We start from the raw sequence: 13,448 nt of genomic DNA on the forward strand, positions 1-13,448 counted from the left end.
TCAGTGGCGAAATTAAAAAGACATTGGGGGACATCAACTTACCAATCTATATCGAAGGGTTAAATTCATATAAAAAATTTTATGTTATAGATAACCTCTCGTGTTGCAATGTTATTTTAGGTAGGCACTGGCTCCATGGAATGAAAGCAGTAGCCTCAACATATCACCAATGTATCAAGCTACCTACCCCTTGGGGAGTCGTGAAGATAGTGGGTGATCAAGCGGAGGCCAGAAACTACTATTCATCATCAATGAAGCCAACAGCCAAGCCAACCATAGCATAGCAATTATAGCAACATCCTAGGAATGTGCTGGAGGCCCGGGAGAAAGACCTTAAAGTAGTATCATTGGACCCCAAAGATTCAAAAATAAAGGTGTTCCTAGGATCCAATATCCCCAGTAAGATCGAGGAGGATATAGTATCCTTCTTATTGCGAAGAAGATCCACTTTTCCTTCAAGCACTCGGATATAACAGGTATTTCAAAAGAGGTAATCACTCATAAACTCGGCCTTGATTTATCTGTAAAACCCGTCCACCAGAAGAGAATGAAATTCGCTCATGAGAGGAACAAGATCATACAAGAAGAAGTTGAAAAACTTCTTAAGGCCGGTATGATCAGAGATGTTCAATATCCTTGATGGCTAGCTAATGTGGTCGTTGTTTCAAAAAAGAATGGAAAGTGGAGGGTGTGTGTCGATTTTACCGATTTAAACAAGGCATGCCCCAAGGATCCTTTCCCATTACCACATATAGATGCCATGGTGGATGCAACGGCTGGACATGAAATGATTACCTTTATGGATGCTTCCTCTGGATTCCAACAAATTCAGATGGAACCATCTGATCAAGAAGATACAGCATTCATGACTCCAACCGGCATATATCGTTATATTGCTATGCCGTTTGGACTAAGAAATGCATGGGCAAGATACCAAAGATTAGTCAACATGATGTTCAAGGATCAGTTGGGTAAGACTATGGAAGTATACATAGATGACATGGTAGTGAAGTCAAAGAAAGCTGAGGATCACCTTAGAGACCTCGAGGAAGCATTCATTATCCTTGATCACTATAACATGAAACTAAATCCATCCAAATGCCACTTCGGTGTTAAGGCTGGAAAGTTTCAAGGATATATGGTCACAAAGAGAGGAATTGAAGCAAGTTCGGAGCAAATCGAAGTCATTGTCAATCTCAAATCTCCTGCAAATGCCAAAGACGTCCAGAGACTCACCGAAAGAATAGCGGCCTTGAATAGATTCATCTCAAGATCCTCCAAGAAGTGCCAAGACTTCTATGATATTCTTAGAAAGAACAAGAAATTCGAGTGGACTGCAAAGCGTGAAGCTGCACTTACAGCACTGAAGGTTTACTTATCCTCAGCTCCAGCCCTAATGAAGCCTGTGGATGGAGAATCCTTGTATTTATATCTTGCAGTCTCTGGGAATGCAGTGAGTGCAGTCTTGGTAAAGGATCATGAAGGTGAACAACATCCTGTATACTATGTAAGTAAAAGCCTTCTAGATGTGGAGTCCAGGTATTCTCATTTAGAAAAACTAATTCTTGCACTTATTATGGCCTCGAATAAACTGAGACATTATTTTGAAACTCATCCTATTGTTTTGAGAACTAACTATCTTGTAAAGAATGTTCTTAGAAAACCAGAGTTGTCAGGTAGAATGGCTAAGTGGGCTGTATAATTGAGTGCATATGATATCCAATATGAGCCGAGAACAACAATCAAGTCTCAAGCGCTAGCGGACTTTGTGGCTGATTCACTAGTGATCTACAAAAAGAAGCTGACTTGGAGGTCCAACAACTGGAAAAGACCAAGGATCCTTGGATACTCTTCACAGATGGAGCATCCAACGTAAGAGGAACAGGATTAGAGATCCTACTAAAATCGCCACAGGGGGACATAATACCCCAATCCATATCTTGTGAGTTCCAAACAACAAACAATGACGCAGAGTATGAGGCTCTGATCGCAGGTATGCAATTAGCCAAAAGCATGGAGATCAGGTATCTTCACGTTTATGTAGATTCTTTATTGATAACTAACCACTTTAATGGCTCGTATGCTGTTAAAGGTGAGAAATTAATGAACTATTTAGATATTGTAAAGGAATTATCGAAATCCTTCGAAATATTTAGTATTACACAGGTACCGAGGGAAGAAAATGCTGGGGCAGATGCCTTGGCAAACTTAGCCTCATTTCTGAAGATTCCTAAGGATTTGAAAATCCCAATAATCCACATACTCTCGCCAGCAATAGGAGAGCAAGAAGTTAGGGAAATAACAAATGATAAGCAGATTGTGCTTTGGGATCCATTATCCTCGGACAATCAAGGATCCTGGATCATCCTGATCAAAAAGTACATACAAACAGGAGAAATTCCAACAATAGAGAATCCCAGATCCTTCAAACTCAAGGTATCACTCTACATGTTATTAAATGATATACTATATAGAAAATCTCTTGCAGGTCCATATTTGAAATGCATTGAGGATCATGAGATCAAAGAAGTACTCAAAGATTTTCATGAAGGAGATTGCAGCAATCACACGGGTGGAAGAGCATTATTTTCTAGAATACTTAGAACCGGATACTTCTGGCCAACAATGAAGAAGGATGCAGTGGAGTATTCACGGAAATGTGATGCTTGTCAAAGACATGCAAACATCCTTCATCAGCCGGCAGAGCCTTTATATCTTAATCCTCCTCATGGCCTTTCATGAAATGGGGTATGGATATTGTAGGCAAATTACCAAAAGCACCCGGTGGAAAAGTCTTTATGCTTGACATGACTGACTACTTCTCCAAATGGATTGAGGCAGAAGCATTTGTACAAGTCCGAGAAAGGGAAGTAATATCTTTTATTAAACGAAATATTATAACTAGATTTGGTATCCCTTCTGAAATTGTTTGTGACAATGGTTCACAGTTTATCGGGAAAAGAACCACTAACTTTTGTGACAGTTGGGGCATCAAAATGATTACTTCCACTCCAGTTTATCCTCAAGCCAATGGCCAAGCTGAGTCTAGCAACAAAATCATCATCAACAATCTAAAGAAGAAACTATGATCCAAAAAAAGAAAATGGGCTGAAGAACTTCCTTATGTTCTTTGGGCCGACAGAACTACGCCCAAAAATGCAACAGGCCAAACACACTTCTCTTTGGTATTTGGATCAAAAGCAGTGATTCCCACAGAAATGGTGGTCCCTACTACAAGAACCAGCATCCGTGATCCTGAAACCAACGAACGAATCCTTCTTGAAGACTTGGATACTATAGAAGAATTGAGAGACCTAGAAAAGATCAGAATGGCAGCTTATCAACAAATGATAGCTCGGGCATACAACAAAAATATCAGAATCAGAAGATTTCAAGAAGGAGATTTGGTGTTAAGGAAAGCCTTCCAAAACACAACAAATCCGGCTGATGGGAAGCTAGCACCCAAATGGGAAGGACCTTATCAAATTGAGTCGGAAGCAGGAAAGGGGGCATATCATTTGCTTACAATGGAAGGCAATAGACTACCAAGAGCATGGAATGCTATCCACCTAAAGAAATATTTTTTCTAATCAGGATCCCATATCCTGAGAGGATATATTATCCTAAGAGAATAAAGGATCCTAAAATCGGTAATATCTATCTAATTATCTATTCATTTTATATTCTTATTATTCTAAGGATAATGTATTTTTAACATTTATCTTTTCCAAGTTTTTAAGTAACATGCAGATTTCAATAAGAAGTTCAATGTCTAAGAGGTTGGCCACCTCTCCCTTACATTCAAGATACTATCCTATCTCTCTTGGCTTAGCCCACGTTTGGATATGACTCCCGATGGTCATGTCCTCTAAGGTTTAAAGGTTTTCACCTTTCTTATAAATAGAGTTTCTACACTCTCGCCTGGAGCGCACGTTATCCAACGTATGGTCCGAGGCAGCGGGACCAGTACACACTTAGTGGCTGACAATTTCGTTGCTTTCGGCTATATGGAGGATCCTACGATATATGGTAGACGTACCATTTCCTAAGGTTTTAGAGGTTTTCACCTCTTCCCAAGGGCCTTGTCGCCAATATTAATTCTAAGGTTTTAGGGGTTTTCACCTCTTCTCAAGGGCCTTGTCGCCAGTTTAACACCAGAATGTTTGTTAGGCTTGTCCCCAGATTATTATTGGGCTTGTCCCCAGGTTATTATTGGGCTTGTCCCTAGGTTATTATAGGGCTTGTCCCCAGAATATTTGTTGGGCTTATCCCCAGATTGTTATTGGGCTTGTCCCCAGAATGTTTGTTGGGCTTGTCCCCAGTTTATTATTTGGGTTTGTCCTCAGCTTAATGGGTTTGATCCTAGTTAACATTATGAAATATTTGCAACAGAATCACTGAGTTGTCTACGAAGGTCAAACACGTAAGGATCCTGAATCCTAAACCTAGCACTTCAAGGATCGTTGAGAATTCAACATTTCTGGTAATTTAGGTCTGTCTAGACCTTCTGGTATGATCTTTATTAATTAACCTTTGTGTTATATTTATTTCAATAATTTTAAACATTTCGGTTTAGAAAGTTATTCCTTTAAAACTGTTTTAAGGATACTTTATCCTAGAATTTACCCTTTGAAGAAATTATCATAAGATATGGTTTTCTACTATTTATCCTTTGAGGATATTCTATCCTAAATGATTTTTTTTTAGGATCTTTAATCCTACAAGTCTTTTACTTAAAACTATCAATAATGCTAAACTTATATTCAACAAGTATTTGAAAATAATTAAACAAGTAAGTAGTCAAAAGATTTATATTAACTAGAATAAGCCCCAAGGACTTATCCAAAATTACCTAACCCGGACTTCACCATACGAAAAGATGGACCATCCATCCGGGTTAGTTGGAAGTTACTAATTGTTCATAAAGTGCAGGAAATTAAAAACAGGAGCAACAAAGGCTTCATCCCCACAAACAGAGGATCCCTCCACCTTTGTCACCCCCGCCAATTGTCTTAAGGATCTTGGATCCTTTACCCTAAATAACTATTGTTTGTTACAGACCACAGTACTTGTTAATAAAAATATCATAAAAGCAAAATAAAACAGGCTCGGGCCTTATCTGTTTTATCCTTCATCACCTGTCGTTGCCTCATTTCCATCTTCAGTTCCATCGAAACCCTTCACCCCACTAGTTCCTGCTTTGCCCACGTCAACCATCACAACGTCAGTTTCCTCCTCGCCTCCACCTAAATCAATCAAGGCCTGCTTCCATTCATTGATTTGCCATAAATATTTATCAAAGGATGGATCGTTGGCTTCGGTAACTAGATTGATTCTGGACACTAAGATCGACTTGGCTGCCCATACCTTCGCCTCTTCAGCTACTCGATTGATTTCATCCTGCATCTGAACGACTAGGGCGGCAGCATGAACCTCTATTTCCCTTTTTTCTCTGGTCATCTTAGCAAGGGCCTTCTCATTAGCAGCAGCTATTGATCTCAGCATGGCAAGGGTCTTATCATGTTCAGCAACAGTTTTCTCATAATGATCTCGGGCAGAGTCAATGGCCTATAAATGAAAGTAGAAGAAGTCAAGGAAAAAGTCTGAGATAGTGGAAGATGGTGAAGATAAAGGATCCTTACAGAAGAAAGCATGTCCAGAATCTGTTTTTCAGCCTCAAATGGGTTCTCTATCTCTGAGCTTTTCTTCCTCTTAGATCCAGACTTTGTTCGGGTTTGTAATTGGACGAGGTTCAGATGTTGGAGTTGGGATCGAAGTCTTTTTCTTGTTAAGCATACAATCGATATCCTTGAGGGAGAACTTGGAAGAAAATTTTCCAGACTTCGGGGTACCTATAATTAGCAGATAATAGATAAGTTTTCAACTTTTAACACTTTTTCACTAAAAATTTTTATTCTTACTTGACATGATTAATTCTGGTCTTGATCTCTGAAAAGCTTCAACAGACTTTGCCTGGAAAGTCCTAGTTGCAGGATCCAAGGACAAAAACCTCTTCACTCTGTCTTCTACTCCCGGAAGATCAATCAGCAAATCCCAATTTTCAACTATACAAATAATAAAAGTTAGTAGCGGAAGAATCAAGTATCCTATCTAGATTATCTAAGGATCCTAGATCCTACCCCTTGGCATCCACTTCTTGGGAAGATTGTTTCCACCTGGGACGGAATCTCGTCTTACAAAGAAGAATTGATTTTTCCAGAGGGTATTTTTAAGGGTAACCTTAGAGATGGGGTTTTCTTGATTAGGTTTCGACTTGAGAATGAAACGTTTGGAACCATGGGTAACAAGGTTGTACAGGTAAGCTAATTCCGCTAGGCCAAACTCGATTCCCTCCTCCGTGGTAATCCTTTCTATGGTATGAAGGACTCTCCACAACATTGGCATGGTCTGAATATAAAAAATTCCTGCCAAGTTGAAGAACCTTTGAGTAAAGTTGGGGAATGGATACTTATAACCTATGAGGAATGGTTGGGCCGGAAAGCAAACCCAGGTTTTTGAGATGCTGTCACTACGGGCTGTGGAATCGAAGTGTCGGAAAACCGCGTTGACTGGAAAGCATGATCGAATTTCATCGATTTCTGAGTCTGTGAATTTACAGACCTCGGCAGATGGTGATTGAAGAATGTTTTACGAATTTAGTTCATCATGAAGAAAAAAGGAAGAAGAAGAAGATGTAGAAGCGGTTGACATATCGGATAAAGATTAATAAAAAGATGAAAGGATACCTGAGAAGACGATTAAAATGTGTGATTATAAAAGGATTATAGTTATCACATATATAGGCGGCTTGTAATTATGGTTTACGAATATCAACCGCCTGACACACGTCTAATCATCTACTATTTTGCAGGATTTTAAATTTCAAAATGACAGCTGTGCTCCACTGTCACCCGCCATTTTGGGGCAATTGTTAGGCCACGATTTTTATACTGAGGATCCTTTATCCTAGACAGTCTTATAGATAGTTTATCCTTGAAATATACTTCGGGATATAAAGGATCGACGATCCTCGGTATTATTTATTTACTAACGATTGCATTTAGTATGGTGATGTGTTAGACAGGTGTATCAACTTGAAGATGCATTTGCATCGATTATCCTCGTGGAACATCCTATAGCTGGAATATGGATATAGGATCCTAATTCAACAAAGCTGATTATGGACGAACTCTCTAGAAGAACGAAGTTTAAATATCTGTTAGTGCACGGTTTTGGTGTCCGTAGCGATCGAATAAGTTATAGGCGGTTTAGTCTTTGTATTTAACGTATATTGTAAATAGCCTATAAATAGGGAGCTCATGCTCATAATTTAGTAGAGAACTTGTACATAGTTTAAGTTATTCTCTCCATAACTAATCTCCACCATAATGTATTTACTCCATATTTATCAATAAAGTATTATATTTAAAGTATCGATTTCGTGTTGATGTATCGTATTAGCGTCTAGATCTTGGTCTCTATGACGTTCTCTCAATTGGTATCAGAGCAGGAGCTGCTCTCGATGCATCAATAAGGTAAATCTGAGTTTTCGTGTTTTTCGTGTTCTTCGGGTTTTGGTTAGATCTGGAGTAATTTAATGTGTTTTTGGTGGATTTGTTGGTGAATTCGTGTTTATTGATGGAAGAGGGAACTTCCTGTGTAATTTGGTGTTAAGTTATGGTGTATTGAGTGATTTACCATGGAAGAGTATGTTAACTTTTGAATCTGTTTATGATGATTTAGTGATTGTTAAGTTAATTGGATGATGGATTCGTGTTTAGAATTGAAATCCTCATGTTTCTGTGGATTTTGGTGGTTAATTATGGTGAATTGAAGGTTTCACCATGGAAGAGCATGATATGGGTTAAGTTAATTGATGTTGAATTAATGGTTGTTAAGTTTAATGGTTGATATATTCGGAATCGTGGTGAAAATCCGAGCGTTCGGGTAGATTTTCATGGTTATTTATGGTGTTTTGATGATTTCACCATGGATGAAGTTCAAAAAATCCAGATTCCGGCCAGATCTGAGTTTTCCGGTGAGATAACTGATTTTTCCGGCGAATTTTGTTTTTCCGGCGAACACCTCAGATCCAACCACCTGATTCGTTATTACTGTAGCTGATTCGTTAGGAAAGTCTAACGAATTACTGTAGCAATTCGTTATGGAAAAATTTAACGAATTAAGATTATTCGTTAAGGTAATTCGTTAAGGTTATGATAACGAATTAGAGTGATTCGTTAAGCTAATTCGTTAAGGTATATGTAACGAATTAAGGCAATTCGTGAAGCTGATTCGTTAAGTTAAAGATAACGAATTAAAGCAATTCGTTAAGTTATTTCGTTAAGGTGATTCGTTAAGGTATTGGTAACGAATTAAGGTTATGTGTATGACGAATTGGAATTCTTAACGAATGGGAGGCCTTTCGTGCAACTGTTATAACGAATTGGAATGGTAAGTTATAACGAATTGAGCATATTTGTTAAGTATGTAACGAATCAGTGAACGGTTGACGAATGGTGGATGTTTATAACGAATTGGGGTTTAATTTTTAACGAATGGAGAGCACGAACTAAGTTAACGAATTGGGGTGTATATTTGTAACGAATTAGAGAGACAATTCGTTAAAAAAAAAAAAAAATTCTTGCGCGAATTTTTTCCAGAGTACTCCTCGTAAGTGAGATTTCATTTTTGAAAATTTTGCCGTTAATATTTATTTTTAGAAAATTTCGATGAAATTTTGGCGGGAAAATCGGAAAAATTTTCTTAATCGAAATTTTTCTAGGATGTTCCTAATGTATTGGAGACCCTTCTTGCAAATTTTGGTAATATATTTTCCGAATGATTGTTTATGCGTTTCGACTGGCCGAGGGGGAGATTTCGTGTAATTTAAGGAGGAGTGTGTTAGTTTGAGAATCTTGAAGATTATTTAAGACCTTGCCGAATTTGTCAAGAAAAGGGGGAGATAAAACTTTCATTTGAGATTATTTGGCTTGTATCTTCCTACATTTGCAAGGTTTCTTGAAAAATTACTGCAATTCGGGTGGTAATTCGTGTTTGAAAAGCTGCGTTTAACTGAGTTCAAGCCTGCAGTTGTTCTTCGATTGGTGATTGATTTGTTCAAAGATTGAAACCTGACTATGTGGGATACTAGTGTCTGTTCGTTTACTTCTTTCTGAGGGACTTGATCCTGACTATGTTGGCTACGAGTAAATGGCGGATTACTTCTGTTGAGGGGGACGATTCTCGAACGAGTTGATCTTATTGAAGAATATACGAGTCTTGTCATTGGAGTGAAGAATTTGATCATTTGAGGTTATTAATGAAGGTTGGAACTCTGAATCTTATGCCCAAAGATTAGTGCATCTTTGCGAACGAGATGTGGAAGAGCTTCAAAGAGTATATTTGGATACACGTTATCAAGAGAGGGAAAACCGAAGTGAAGATGTTGAATGATCGAGTTGTTCATGAAGATGTGTGACGAGGTTAAACGCAAAGATATGTTTTCTTTACCTGTGCTGACAGATAGCTGATGACTTGATGCTGATTGTTTAAATATTTAACCATATCATACGCCAGTGGATGATCAGAATGATCTCCAAGAGTTGCTCACTTTGAGGGGGAGATCTGATATGAGAAGCTACATGTTATTAGTTTGCTGAAAAAGATTTAAAGATTGTTTGTCTGCACAAGCCCGAAAATCATCAGTCAAGGGGGAGTCTGTTAGTGCATGGTTTGTGACTGGTGATTTGCAGTTAAAGTATTCAAGAAAAAAGTATTCGATAGCTACGGAAAAGGGGGTGTCTGTTAGTGCACGAAATGGTTGTCCGTAGCATTCGAATAAGTTATACATAGTCTAGATTGTTTATTTATTGTAAATGGAGCATGTGGCCTATAAATAGGTGGTTCCATGCTCATAATTTGTAATGTACATAATTAGAGAGAGATCTAGATCTAAATTATGCTCTACATAAGTTATTTCCATCCACCATAATGTATTCATCACATATATATCAATAAAGTAATAATTTAACGTTTAGATCTTGTATATAATCATTGTATCGTATTAGCGGCTAGATCTGTAACGGGTTTCTACAAAGGCCCCGTTCCCGGTGCCTCACTTTAACGTTGGATTTACTCATAAATATAGTTCTTTCAAATCAGAGTTAATTAAAACTTTCGCGGAAACGTTAACTTTAATCATTCGATACAAAACATTAATCTTTTCTTTAAAACCATATCATAAAACATCATATTTAAAACATCATTTCTTCCATCTTCAGATGCCAGCCGTTCAGTCCATGCCATGTGCCCTACTCATGCTAGCTCCTTAAACCTATTCACCTACGTGCATACTAAAAGTCAGCTACATTGAATGAGTTCTAGCTAATCAAGCGACATACAATACAAACACATATCATACATACATACATATCCGAAGATACACATCCATACTTAACCAGTTACCTTTCCGACATACATTTATGCATACATACTATTACCTACTTCAGCCTACCGAGAGTATGTTCATAGTCCGCCTTCTATACCTATACTCAAGGACGTGAACACGTAAAAGGTCCGCAGTCCTTACCTATGTTCACTAATTATGGTACGTGTAAGGTCCACAGTCCTTTCCTATACCATCCTACAATAACAACATGTATAAGGTCCACAGTCCTTCCTTATGTTGCCACCTATATCATAGCACGTACGAAGTCCGCAGTCCTCCCATATGCTACCACAACACAAATACTATTACAGCACGTATAAGGTCCTCAGTCCTTTCCTATGCTGACGCCTATCTACAATACGTATAAGGTTCGCAGTCCTTATCTACGTTGACGTCTATCATCTATAACACGCATAAGGCCCACCGTCCTTATCTACGTTCACATCTAGCATCTATACCACGTATAAGGCCCGCAGTCCTTAACTACGCCATCACCTTCCGAGTCTATGTTCAACAGAAGTTAGAGGGATTCGCCATCCTAACTTACTATGTCGGACGCAGAGCTCACATACCATTCATGTACCTGTATACACATACTTCACATATACAATAATAAAATTGTAGCATAAGAACACTCTAGGCGTTCTTCACATCATTCATTTAACAATCATACTCCTTGTCGATACGTGCAATATCCGAAGATCGTTCACGCCCCGACAAGTATTTATTCATAACGTTCATACACCATCCATGCATTACATATAACATCCATACCTTTAATTATACCTTTAATTGTTCATGAAGATGTGTGACGAGGTTAAACGTAAAGATATGTTTTCTTTACCGGTGCTGACAGATAGCTGATGACTTGATGCTGATTGTTGAAAGATTTAACCATATCATACGCTAGTGGATGATCGGAATGATCTCCAAGAGTTGCTCACTTTGAGGGGGAGATCTGATATGAGAAGCTACATGTTATTAGTTTGTTGAAAAAGATTTAAAGATTATTTGTCTGCACAAGCCCGAAAATCATCAATCAAGGGGGAGTCTGTTAGTGCACGGTTTGTGACTGGTGATTTGCAGTTAAAGTATTCAAGGATAAAGTATTCGATAGCTACGGAAAAGGGGGAGTCTGTTAGTGCACGGTTTTGGTGTCTGTAGCGATCGAATAAGTTATAGGCGGTTTAGTCTTTGTATTTAACGTATATTGTAAATAGCCTATAAATAGGGAGCTCATGCTCATAATTTAGTAGAGAATTTGTACATAGTTTAAGTTATTCTCTCCATAACTAATCTCCACCATAATGTATTTACTCCATATTTATCAATAAAGTATTATATTTAAAGTATCGATTTCGTGTTGATGTATCGTATTAGCGGCTAGATCTTGGTCTCTATGACGTTCTCTCAATATCACCAATGGCTGAACGACAGGTTCTTCCACTTTCCTTGCTATTGAACGAGTATTCGCACGTGGTCAAAGTCATGGAGCGGCTAGTGGAAGACTTCCGTCTAATTAGGAGATATTGTTATTATTATGTTATTATTTAAACGAGTAACGATCGACTAGATAAGAGACACTTGTATTCACACACACGAGAGTAGATTCAATAATTCTCTCTACGCACTAGCTTACATTGTAACGTCGATCATATACTCCAAAAGCATTTGTAACCACTTTTCGATTATTAATAAACTCGACGGTGATAGTTTTCACCGTCCGGGGGTTATTTGTGCCGGTGACCACGATAATCATATACTCACCGACCAAAGGTTACCTTGTTGATCATTGACTAAAGTAATCCGACCAAAGATTATCTTATTAATCCTTGGCTGGAGTTATTTTACCAACGATTACCTTGATAAGTTTTGACCGAAGTAAGACTATCGGGATTAAGGGCTTTTTCCCTCGTGATCAAATCATTGTGTTCACCAATATTAAGCTTATACACTTGTCATTATCGAGCTAGCACCTTACCTCACATAACAGATTTGGATACTTGATCCTTAGTAGATTTTTGTCCAAAACATATATATATATATATATATATATAAAATTTCGAAAGTAATATTTTCCAAGATATATATTTTATTAAACAAATTAATTATTTTATCTTATATATGATATTATATTATTATAATATTAACTTAATATTGTTTATCTAGTCGTCGTAGTAAATCTTGTACTTAGCGTATATGTTTTCTCTTTGTTTCCCCATTAGGCTTTAACATTCGCACGTGATTCCCGCAATCATCATTCCTAGTATTCCCTTGTTACTTTTGTTCGTCTTTGAGATGAGTACCACATTCCCCTATTTACTCGTTTTCATACTGTTTGGGGACATATGCGTAATATACTTTTCACATATACTTATACACAAAACTGCAACTATTGTCTTATGTGTTAACAACTTATACCTTACATGTTTATGTGCTTACATGCTTTACGTGAACCACGTTCGAAGAGGTCCAATATAATCTCATAATAGTATGATAATACGCCAGTCGTTATAGCCTTTGTGTTTCTCGACATCTTAGTTATACTTGTTCATTTGGTTTTTTTGTTATTCTCATATGACTTGTTGCAGCTACGTATTTTGTTATATGTACAATATGTACAACTAAACTGGGGTGTTACTCACTCAACATGTGTTGTTGACAAAATTCTATTTTATACGCATATGCAGGTTATCGTAAAAAGTTAATGCAGGTTGGTGAAGACTTAGTGAAGAATTTAAGTTAGGAATGATACAATCAAGAATTTAATTTGTAATTGTTGTTTGTTTAATAAGTTGTATTTTGTACTTAAGTTATTTGAATTATTAAATTAAATTAAATAGATATTGTCATCTAAATAACGTTGTATGATAGTAACCTTTGATAAGCTGTAAGCAATCAGTTCACCCCGGCATGTCCGCCGTAGGTTGGGGTGTGACTGTAGGTAAACGTAGCATTAAACCAACGAAATATGAACATGTAAGTTAATAACTTATTG

Source organism: Bidens hawaiensis, unplaced genomic scaffold (assembly GCF_021521415.1).
Source record: "Bidens hawaiensis isolate Kalapana, Puna unplaced genomic scaffold, B.hawaiensis_p1.1 tig00010699_1, whole genome shotgun sequence".
NCBI classification, from domain to species: Eukaryota; Viridiplantae; Streptophyta; class Magnoliopsida; order Asterales; family Asteraceae; genus Bidens; species Bidens hawaiensis.